Source organism: Eurosta solidaginis, chromosome 2, assembly GCF_040869045.1.
Source record: "Eurosta solidaginis isolate ZX-2024a chromosome 2, ASM4086904v1, whole genome shotgun sequence".
In the NCBI taxonomy this organism is placed as follows: Eukaryota; Metazoa; Arthropoda; class Insecta; order Diptera; family Tephritidae; genus Eurosta; species Eurosta solidaginis.
Window position 1 is genome coordinate 233,210,252 of NC_090320.1, and position 12,613 is coordinate 233,222,864.

Genomic DNA, 12,613 nt, shown 5'->3' on the forward strand with positions numbered 1-12,613 from the left:
TATATGAGAATAGTCACTTGTAAATAAGAATAGTCAATTGTAAAAGCGAAAGCGTCATTTAAACAAGAAATCATCAAATGAAAATGTGAAAGCGCCATTTGTATTTGAGAATACGTAGTAAATTATTAATAAGAAAGTATCACTTAAAAAGCCGTCATATTCAAAAGAGAATAGGCAATTGTAAATGCGAAGGCGTTATATATAGAAATGAGAAAAGTAAGTAAATTTTGAATGAGAAAGCATTAAATGAATATTCGAGAGACCTATTTGTTATTAAGAATAAAATTTGTCAATTTTATGTAAAAGTATAATGTAATGGTTCCCTCTCATTACCCATTTCCCACCACTGTACAAGAACTTCAAATGCATAAGGAATCCGAATTCCGAGGGAGGTGGTTAAATACCACCCTAAAAGCTAACCACGGTTCTAAGTGATTTAAGCAATTAATTTGGATCTGCTTTCTCATTTCCATATGACGCTTTCGCATTTTCAAAAGATACTTTCTTATTTATAATTGAGTACGAGTTCTCAATTACAAATGACGCCTTTGCATTTAAAATTCACAATTCTCATTTACAACTGACTTTTCTCATTTACAAGTAACTATTCGCATTTCCGTGAGACGCTTTCGCATTTACAATTAACTATTCTCATTTACAACTAACTATTCTCAAATGCAATTGACGCTTTCGAAATTTCATTTACAGTTTTCTCATTTACAAGTGACTATTCTCATATCGAAGTGACGCTTTCGCATTTAAAATTGACTACTCTCATTTCCATATGACGCTTTCGCATTTATATCTGACGCTTTCTCATTTACAACTGGAAATGGTGTAGTACCAGGTATTGAAAAATTTTTAATGCTATGTTTTTTTTTGTTTTATAATGATTAATAGTTAATAAAACATATTTTCATCAACCAGACTATACTAGAATTCTTTAGTATTATGAATGCATTGTTCATTCTACGGATAATGTACGACACTAGTCCCCACTTCTTTTTGAAGGATTCGGGTAAGAAACGGTATCCTCTTAGTAGAAATGAGGACACTTCAACTTTGTACACGAATAGAATTGTGTTCCTTTCGACAGTCCCTACTGCGCCATATGACGAGTTATGGAATCTCGTATATGAATTGATCATTTTCTTCCATAGAGTGTGTGTTAAATGGGAAGTTTTCAGTTTATATTGCTTTTCCATTAAAAAGAGTTCTACGTGACCTGTTGGAGGCAGATTGAGGTAAAGAACCAAGCAATTAGAACTCAATCCCAAGCTATAGCAGACATCCAGTCTGCTAATTATTGGAAAGTGAACAACTTAAGTCTTGATTTCATTAAGTTCCATATAATAGTAGGATATTTGTCGCGTTGTACGAAATGACGTGTTTTTGTATTTTGAAAGCCCATGATTTTTACCTAGGCCTGATCAGCCAAGCTGTGGAGCTAGGTGGATCAGAGGCCAGAGAGCTTGCCAAGGAACATATGCTATAGTGGTCCTATCCGCTCGGTTCTAACACAGTTCTAACCAGAAAGCAATATACATATACCCGCTCATGGCTAAATCAATTGCGATCATCATCATGATTATTTCCGTATTTGTATCGATGTGTCTATCTTTTCCCCCTTAAGGACTTAGATTTTTGAGATTCGGACCAAACTTAATGTAGCACTCATTTGCATGAAAGGTGTACAAAATATCTTTGATTTGGCTGAGAAACCAAATCACAAATAAAAATTATCTTTGATTTGGCTGAAGAGTTAAGTAATAAATAAAAAGTATCTTTAATTTTAAGATGGATTTTAAACCAAAGAGTATTTAGACTCACGCAACCCTGCTGCCCAGGGGCGACCTCGCTTAGAAAAAATTTCTTCTACTTAATAAACCTAAAATTTTGATGATGCTTTGCCCAGGGTGTGAACCGAGGATCTTCGGTGTGGTAGGCGTAGCACACTGCCATGACACCACGGTGGCCCCAAATCCTTTTTAGGCTCACATAATGTATGAAATAAGGCTCATATCGGACAGCCATTGCAACAAGTGAAATACACGCAATTCGGGCTCCTTGATGAACTCATAAAGAGTGTTAACGCTCCGATTTAGGTATATTTTATGACACTTTTTTGACACCGAATATTTGCTGGTAATATGCATGGAAATTTTCTTCATTATTTTAAAAAATCGCTTAATAAATTGACGAAAATCTTTTATGGCCTATTGCAACTATCCCTCCAATTTTTACGTTCTGAGGAAATTTTTTTTAGTATTTATTGCATATTTTGCACGTTGGCAGCACCTCATTACAGAGCTTACAGTAGCAATTGTTGTGAAGAAAGGGTGAAGGAATATTATCATTACGGTGGGTCAAAGAGGATAAATCAGGGACGGAAAATAATTATTATTCTTTTTCCGAGTCGAAAAAGTCCTGGCGAAAAAATTTTCCTAGGTGAAAATGTTCGAGCTCCCAGGTATCCCTATAGCAATATCATGTCGAATTATGCATCCTTTTTATTTTCGACCTTTTTCCATAAATAAAAGTCCCGAAATAAAAGTTAAATCCGGCTTGATAACAAAGAAACGGCTTATCCGAACTAAAATTTTTTTTTAATTCGGATAAGCCGTTTCTTTGTTATCAAGCCGGACTTTTATTTTGGCCTTAAAAAATAAAAGTCCGGATTTAACTTTTATTTCCGGACTTTTACTTTTAAAAGTCCGAGTTTAACTAGTTCTATCGGACTCAAAAAATAAAAATACAGATTTTACTTTTATAGTTCGGATCAGCCGTTTCTTTGTTATCAAGCCGGACTTTTATTTTGGCCTTAAAAAATAAAAGCCCGGATTTAACATTTATTTCCAGACTTTTATTTTTAACTAGTTCTATCGGACTCAGGTAATAAAAATCCGAAAATAATTTTTATCTTGATCCAAATATATTAAAAGTCCAAAATTAATAGTTTTGCAAGGAATTATATCGTTAGCTTAATGTGAAAATGTGCTAAGTCACTTTTTTTTTAAATTGTATTTTAATGCAGTTTTAAAACTGAATTCAAAATACATCGATCACAAAAAAAAAATATTTTTATTTTTCATTTTTACGTGCTGTGGGCAATGATGTGTAAATGTGCTAACTTGTCAGTTGTTAAAAAGAATGTACTAAGTCAACGTGTCAATAATATCAATCTAAATTACTAGTCATTTCTTTGTGCGTGCATGCTTTGTTGTTGTTGCATTAACGATAAAGACACTACCCGAAGGCTTTGGGGAGTGTTACCGATGTTGATGGTCCTTTGCCGGATATATTATAGGCAAGCATGAGTGAGATAAAAGTTCTTCTGTCATGCAAGGCCTGAAGACCAAGCAATTTGCGCCTGCTTGTATATGATGGGAGGCCGTCTGGCCAGTGAAGCATACGTAAAGCAATTTTTGTAAAAATTGTTTGAACTTTCTCAATTTTATAGGAGTTAGAGTAATAGAAAGGATTCCATATTATTGAACAATATTCAAGACGACTTCTGTCCAAGGATATATAAAGTGCCTTCAACGTCGTAGGGTCCTTAAAGTCACTGGTGTTTCGTCTACTGAACCCAACCATTGCAACAAATTTTGAAACAACCAAGTCAATGCGACTAGAAAAAGAGAGTTGGAGTCAAAAATTACACCCAAGTCTTTACTCTCTTGACAACGATTAACAGATTTAGCATTAAGTATTTTTTTGTGAAATATATAGTTTTAGTGTTATCTTTCAATCATTAAAGGGGGGAGTGATGAGGAAACATATTGAGTAAAAAGTGCTAAGTTAGGAGAAAAAATTTGTTTTGAGTGCGGAAATTGTGCTAAATAATAAAATAGCTGCTGGGTTAGCATACATGATTCTTATTTAACTTTTTCAAAGTTTCTACACTCAAAAGTATTGCAACTAAGGTATCCTCATTCACTGTTTCGAAAAAAGAGGTTATTTCAAAAATTATTCATTTTGTTCGTCTCCTGTAAAATTCGTAAAAAGTGACTTAGCACATTTTCACATTAAGCTAACGATATTATAAAAGGAATAACAGTTTCGCCCCTGGGGTAAATATAATAAGAGACGTCACTCGTTACTTGTAGCCATTTGCTAAGTGTTTTCTTCGAGGTAGCGGCTTGTTTGTTTGGGCGAGATGTGCATAAAATGTCTTCTATACATTTTCGTGGGGTATTTGTGACTGTATTTCATATATGTAATACTCCTATATTGCTACAAAAGGCTACGTACATTCCCAAACATCAGAGTGCCGATATATTGCTGTTTACACGTTTTTGTTTTTGTATTCAATAATCGAATGTGCCTAGATTTAAATTTTTCCTTGTCACACTTATGCTGCTACAATCACAAACATTTTATAGGCTGTCTTGTTTTGATTTCGAATTCAAAACACATTGCGAGCATTTTCTATTAGCAATATAGGAGTATTACATATATGCTGTATTTAAATCATTAATTAATTCTCTTTCCAAAAATCACAGTTGCACAAGATGCCTACACGGCATGGATAAATGCTATACAATTAAAAATGTCCCTCTTAGCAAACATTAGGCATAAATTTTTTTATGGTTTGCTGGGTTGAGCTTATTGGTCGTCTAAATAAGTTCAATAAATTTTTTTAATTTCCAGCGAGTTACTCGCCACTCGTAGCAGACCGGTGGCTTTTATTATATTTATCCTCTTTGACGGGGTTTCATCGCTGCCTCCGTTTAAGGGGACAGCACTCTCTGAACAAATTGGACCGGAGCTTGAAAACTTAGCTCTTTCGGCGAATTTTGGGTAGCATTCGATCGAGGGCAATTCTTTTTTGAAAATCAATAATGAATATCATGTTAAGTGAGTTTTTATGGAACCAGAGGAAGAGGGTGGCCCCACTGGGAGGACCAGCTGGAAAACGATTTAAACTCCCTTGGTGTGATCAATTGGCGCCAGTTGACATAGTGAAGAAGCGACTTTGTGGCATTAACCGTTCAAACTGTTAAACGCCAATTATATAAGTAATGAAAAGTATTGCTGTACTTTAAAATAAATAATAACAACAACTTGGGTACTCACAGCCCCTTTTAATATTAAAAACTTTTAAATTTACCCCATTTCCAATTCAAGATTGTGAGCATCCTTTTATAAGTCAACAGTTTATTAGATATTAACAATTTGAAGTTATTTACATATTTTCCAGCTTTCTTTTTAGTTCTTAAGCTCATTGATATTTTCAATTCGTGTTTTACTCAACAATTCAATGTGTGTTTTTGTCTTTATGTGAGCTTTTACGTTTCTTTCACAATTACCAATTGAATTAACAAAATCCGAAGATTGGAAAATTTGACAAACAAGTAAGGAAGGCTAAGTTCGGGTGTAACCGAACATTACATACTCAGTTGAGAGCTTTGGAGACAAAATAAGGGAAAATCACCATGTAGGAAAATGAACCTCGAGTAACGCTGGAATGTGTTTGTATGACATGGGTATCAAATGGAAGGTATTAAAGAGTATTTTAAAAGGGAGTGGACCATAGTTCTATAGGTGGACGCCATTTCGCGATATCGCCATAAAGGTGGACCAGGGGTGACTCTAGAATGTGTTTGTACGATATGGGTATCAAATGAAAGATGGTAATGAGTATTTTAAAAGGTAGTGATCCTTAGTTCTATAGGTGGACGCCTTTTCGAGATATCGCAATAAAGGTGGACCAGAGGTGACTCTATAATGCCTCTGTACGATATGTGTATCAAATGAAAGGTGTTAATGAGTTTTTTAAAAGGGAGTGGGCCTTAGTTCTATAGGTAGACGCCTTTTCGAAATATCGCCATAAAGGTGGACCAGGGGTGACTCTACAATGTGTTTGTACGATATGGGTATCAAATTAAAGGTATTAATGAGGGTTTTAAAAGGGAGTGGCCCTTAGTTGTAAATGTGAAAGCTTTTTGAAGATATCGACCAAAATGTGGACCAGGGTAACCCAGAATATCATCTGTCGGGTACCGCTAGTTTCTTTATATATGTAATACCACGAAGAGTATTCCTCCCATGATTCCAAGGGCTTTTGATTTCGCCCTGCAGAACTTTATCATTTTCTTCTACTTAATATGGTAGGTGTCACACCCATTTTACAAAGTCTTTTCTAAAGTTATATTTTGCGTCAATAAACTAATCCAATTACCATGTTTCATCCCTTTTTTCATATTTGGTATAGAATTATGGCATTTTTTTCATTTTTCGTAATTTTCGATATCGAAAAAGTGGGCGTGGTCAGAGTCGGATTTCGGCCATTTTTTATACCAAGATAAAGTGAGTTCAGATAAGTAAGTTAAGTAAAGATATATCTATTTTTGCTCAACTAATCGTGTTAACGAACGAGCGGAAGGACTGTGTATAAAAACTGGGCGTGGCTTCAACCGCTTTCGCCCATTTTCACAGAAAACAGTTACCGTAATATAATCTATGACCATACCACATTGCAAAGGGATTGGTAAATTTTTGTTCGACTTATGGCATTAAAAGTATTCTAGACAAAATAAATGAAAAAGGGCGGAGCTACGCCGATTTTGAAATTTTCTTAAATTTTTGAATTTTGTTGCACCATATCATTACTGGAGTTGAATGTTGACACAATTTACTTATATACTGTAAATATATTAAATTTCTTGTTAAAATTTGACTTTAAAAATTTTTTTTTAAAAAGTGGGCGTGTTCGTCATCCGATTTCGCAAATAGTAATAGGCACACATATAGTAATAGGAGTAACGTGCCTGCCAAATTTCATCATGATATCTTCAACGATTGCTAAATTACAGCTTGTAAAACTTTTAAATAAATTAAATTTTAAAAGTGGGCAGTGCCACGCCCATTGTGCAAAATTTTACTAATTTTCTATTCTGCGTCATAAGGTCAACCCACCTACCAAGTTTCATCGCTTTATCCGTCTTTGGTAATGAATTATCGCACTTTTTCTGTTTTTCGAAATTTTCGATATCGAAAAAGTGGGCGTGGTTATAGTCCGGTTTCGTTCATTTTAAATAGCGATCTGAGATGAGTGCCCTGGAACCTACATACCAAAATTCATCAAGATAGCTTAAAATTTACTCAAGTTATCGTGTTAACGGACAGACGGACGGACGGACGGACATGGCTAAATGAATTTCTTTCTTCGCCCAGATTATTTTGATATATATAAGTCTATATCTATCTCGATTAGTTTATGCCGTTTCGGATTACCGTTATTCGAACAAAATTAATATACTCTGTGTGCTCTGCTCAGCGGAGTATAAAAATTTACGCTGTGATAAATTGTCAAAGCTTTGCCAGTTGGTAAAATTTACAGGCCAAATTAGAAGGGACTGTTAACAGCCTAAATAATTCTCATCAAAACTAAATAAAAGAAATGTTATGTGTCCGGCTGCGCACGCATTCACCCTATGCCGGCTTTTTTAAGTACGTGCGCATACCTATATAGGCACATACATTTATTTTAAAACATGTTAACCTGCACATTTCACAACATAGTTTAGCTCATTGTTGTTTTTTGTAACAATATAGTTTATAACTTTAAAATTAAGAGCAAAAATTAAATTAAAAATTTCACCAAAACATATTTTCCAATACAATTGCTTAAGGTTATGTATGTATGTGCATATGAATATACTCACAAAGAAAATCCAAATTTCTGTTAGCGCCAAAACATAAAACCAATTTTTGTTTCCACGTGAATGCAATGAAATTTCGCAGATGTTTTATACAATTTAAATAGTTTTTCTATTTTGGATTTCAATACTTTTTCAAATATATCGAAAAAAATATTTATAAAAATGCCTAATTTATATTTAATATCTATGTAATTTATAAATATTAAAGTTTTTTACTAAATATTCAAATTCCTACTTCTGTTATTTGAACGTTGACTTTCTTATCGCTTTTCAAATTGATACGATATTGTCTCAAGGTGCGTCGTCGCGTTAATCACAACACTTCGAGCAAAATAAAAGATAAATCTACAACATTGTGTGTATATGTTTGTATATTTAATCTCCGTTGTCTTCAAACTCAAAATATCCACTTTTTGTTTTCAAATTTTCACTTTGAGAATGGACGAATTTTTTATTATCTTTGTTTATACCCTGCTCATATATTGGCACAATATTTAACACCAAATTTTCTTTTCTTTTTCGAATTTCACTATGCCGTAAAACGCTTATTGCCGTCGAACTGTGTTTGCATGTTCTATGCGCGTTAAACGTCTGATAAAGACTGTAAAGACCTGCCTGTTGCTTGGGTTTTGCATTTGTTCTGATAGCTGGCGTTCGGCAGATTTATTGCTTTTGTCATCGTCATAGTCGATGTTGTCGTCGACGACGTCGTCGCAGCAATCGAAATCAGATTCAGAATGTAAAGGGAATCATAAGCTCATATGAGCACTACTCATATGTTACTGATTTTAGTTGCATAGTGTAACCTCACACCATTGATTCTTCACAGTGGCATTGCAATTCTTTGTTTGCTGTTGTGCCGATTTATGGAGATGAAATTCCCAATTAGCGTTTTTATGCTGAGCAGAGCTCACAGAGTATATTAATTTTGTTCGCATAACGGTACCCCGTAACGGCATAAACTAATCGAGGTAGATATAGACTTCTATATATCAAAATGATCTGGGCAAAAAAAGAAATTCATTTAGCAATGTCCGTCCGTCCGTAAACACGATAACTTGAGTAAATTTTGAGGTAGCTTGGTATGTAAGTTCCTGCGCACTCATCTCAGATCGCTATTTAAAATGAAACGAAATCGGACTATAACCACGCCCACTTTTTCCATATCGAAAATTTCGAAAACCGAAAAAGCGCGATAATTCATTACCACAGACGGATAAAGCGATGAAACTTCACCTTATGACGAAGAATAGAAAATTAGAAAAATTTTGGACAATGGGCGTGGCACCGCCCACTTTTAAAAGAAGGTTATTTAAAAGTTTTTCAAGCTGTAATTTGGCAGTCTTTGAAGATATCATGCTGAAATTTGGTAGGAACGTTACTACTATTACTATATATGTGCTAAATAAAAATTAGTAAAATCGAATGGCGAACACGCCCACTTTAAGAAAAAATGTTTACAAAAAAAATGAATATCTTAATAGTATATAAGTAAATTATGTCAACATTCAACTCCGGCAATGATATGGTGCAACAAAATACAAAAATAAAAGAAATTTTCAAAATGGGCGTGGCTCCGCCCTTTTTCATTTAATTTGTTTAGAATACTTTTAATGCCATAAGTCGAACAAAAATTTACCAATCCTTGTGAAATTTGGTAAGGACATAGCTTCTATGCCGATAATTGTTTTCTGTGAGACTGGGCGAATCGGTTGAAGCCACGCCCAGTTTTTATACACAGTAGACCGTCTGTCCTTCCGCTCGGCCGTTAACACGATAACTTGAGCAAAAATCGACATATCTTTACTAAGCTTAGTTCGCATACTTATCTGAACTCTTGTTATTAAAAATGAGCGAAATCCGACTATGACCACGCCCACTTTTTCGATATCGATAATTACGAAAAATTAAAAAATGCCATAATTCTATACCAAATATGAAAAAGGGGATGAAACATGGTAATTGGATTGGTTTATTGACGCAAATATAACTTTATAAAAAACTTTGTAAAATGGGTGTGACACCTACCATATTAAGTAGAAGAAAACGAAAAAGTTCTGCAAGGCGAAATCAAAAGCCCTTGGAATACTGTTCGTGGTATTACATATATAAATAAATTAGCGGTACCCGACAGATGATGTTCTGGGTCACCCTGGCCCACATTTTGGTCGATATCTCGAAAACGCCTTCACATATACAACTGAGGGCCACTCCCTTTTAAAACCCTCATTAATACCTTTAATTTGATACCCATGTCATACAAACACATTCTAGGGTTACCCTAAGTTAATTTTCCTACATGGTGCTTTTCCCTTATTTGACAAAGGATGAAGGAAAATCGTTCCAAAAAACGTTACCCTTGGTCTACAATTTCGGACTCTTATCGGACTCATAATTAGGAAATTTAATCAAATTTTCATATTTAAAAAATATTAAAATAAAACGAATTGATAGCTGAAGAAAGATAGCAAAGGCCAGTTGCTCCACTTTTTAGTATTACCATTTGTATGTATCCATGAAAAAGACAATTTTGTCACCTAAGCTCCCAGCTGAGTATATAATGTTCGGTTACATCCGAACTTAGCCTTCCTTACTTGTTTTGTTTATAAACATTTCAAAGTATATGAATACATACTTGAAAGTCGCTTGTATAGTGGCGTACCCCTTCGCTGTACCTCTATCTGTGCTGCTAATTCTACCTTTACCTCTGCGTCTACCTCTCCCTCAACCTCCACCCCTGCCCCTAGAAGAAACAGAATATATCGGTTAGGTTGACCTGGCTGGTCCGTAAGGCCTTTACATAGGCCGAATGAGTGCATAGTGTTACCAGAAGTTTGCTCAACGACCAAACAGAAAAACCCTATCAGAAACCAGGGCCTATCTTATAAAATAACTTCATCTTCTTGGCAAATACTAAAAGCTTTCTGGGACCTATTCTAGATTTGAGCGCTGTGCTGCTTCTAATAGCTGGATTCTTAGCATTGTTCGACCGTTTCCCCTCTAGCCCACACTTATTGCATCTGCTCTCACTGACAAGGCCTAATTTAAAAGGATATGACGCCAAAAGGCAGTGTTTAGTCGAATATTCCTCATAAGCCTTCGGTCCCCTTTTACTTTGTTAATCGGAGGTTGTTGGACCGGCACATGAACTTCGACACTTTGCAGCTCCGCGCTTAGATCCACACCTTTCTTGCTTGATCGATCATCTGCAGCTCTTGACTTCTTTTAATCTCGCCCATTATGTTTGGAACGTCTACTTCACAAGCTTCGAGTGATGAGCCCTTTTTAGTTTGCAGCTTATCCGCGTTTTAATTAACTTTCCCAGCGACCCCCGTATAAATATATATTTCTCCCTATCCCAATTTTTTCAGGGATTTGTTACACTCTAACACGCCTTTAGATGTTGTGCTGTGAGAGATTATAGCCCTAATTGCTGTTTGGACGTCAATGTAAAAATTGACGCATCTGCAGTTTAAGCTTTTTTCAGTTTTTTAGTCACGGCTACTGCTTCCACCTGAAAAACAATGCAGTCATTTGGCTGCTTGTAGCAGTTGCTTATTTCGGGATCTGTGCAGTATACAGCAGACCCTACTCTTTCCAGTAAGTTGGAACCATCGGTATACACGTGTATCGACTCGTCTGCCATTTGGACGCCCTTTCCCCAACCTTCCACCTCTTTCGTGAATCCAAAAGACCCATCGAAGGTAACAAGATAGTCTGTCCAATATTTGATGACTCTATACTACTATTCTCAAGCTGTCCCGGGTTGAGTCGGGTTGCAGTTGTTTACGCTATGTTCTTCGCCACCTGGTCAACAGGTGGAAAGTGCAGATGGAAAACAGTTAAGCACTCGGGGTTTTTTTCAGGGCTCCTGTTATACTTAGCATTGATAGCCTACATACTTCCACTAATTTTTTGAGGTACGTTGGTTTTTGAGTGGCCGTCCACCAATCAAGGACTTCGTAATATAGGATGGGCTTTACAATCGCTGTAAGCATCCAATGAGACAGAAAGGGCGATAGACCCTACGTGCACAGCGGAGAATGGCATGCATAAGATACCTTCGAGACCTTCTTCACTCTCTTCTCCACGTTGAGCTTCTACGACAACTTACTGATTCCTAGATATTTGGTACAAGATTTCTCCTGCATATTCACACCACCTAGCTTAGGCCTAGACCGATTAGGGACCTTACACCTCATAGTAAACAAGACCAAGTCGGAAGATCGGCAAAACAAAACGAAAACCATAGCCGTCTTATCCGCGTTAGCGCTCAACGCAGCATAAGATGCCCAGGTAAAGAAAAGGGATGACAGGAAATCCCAAAAAAAACACGGTTACTGGTTTGCTGCTGCCAAAATCAATAGCGAATAAATTACGCATGCGCCGTGTGGACATATTTATTCGCGAATTAACTAATGAATTACTTGGAATGTTGTATTAGGTGTACTAAGTTTTAATGTATTCAACTCTAACCAAAGTCGAGGTATTCAATAGGAAACGTCAGTTCGGTACTCTGGCCCATGATACAAAAAAGAAGGTAGTTCCACTCAAAATTTTTTGACGTATTTGGGGATTTTTGAAGTTTCATAATGTTTGTTGTTTTGCCAGAAGCGTTGCCATACCGTTACTGGTTAGGCGAATTTGTGGTTTTTCGAGATGGAAATTTCCATTAGGATGAAAAGGCAATGGTCATCTGAGACAATAATAATATGCTTTAGCACGATTTATGTGCATATATATCGATTGAGAATACAGTAAAATATGCAATTTTATTGAAAAATAGTGGATAATGACTCATATCTTTATGACAGCTTGATCACTATACAGAAAAAAATACACGAAAAATCCTGTTGTTCTAGAATGGCCCTATTATCATGTCCCTACAGTGGATATTTCTCAAGGCATGTTGAGAAAAAGTGTACCTCCAAAGTCTGCACATCTATGTA

At 35.8% G+C, this 12,613-nt stretch overlaps 2 protein-coding genes across 6 annotated transcripts in view; one reads left to right on the top strand and one right to left on the bottom strand.

Annotated features, from left to right (window-relative positions):
• LOC137240689 (protein peste-like) overlaps nt 1–8,274 on the bottom strand; it is a 262,876-nt gene extending 254,602 nt beyond the window's left edge. For both annotated transcript variants that reach the window (XR_010949805.1, XM_067767265.1), the window contains exon 1: nt 7,668–8,274. The gene's annotated coding sequence lies outside the window, so the exon portion shown is untranslated. The remainder of the gene's footprint in view (nt 1–7,667) is intronic.
• Nucleotides 1–12,613, top strand: part of LOC137240692 (uncharacterized) — a 201,746-nt gene that overhangs the window by 42,632 nt on the left and 146,501 nt on the right. The gene's annotated exons all lie outside the window — the stretch shown is intronic.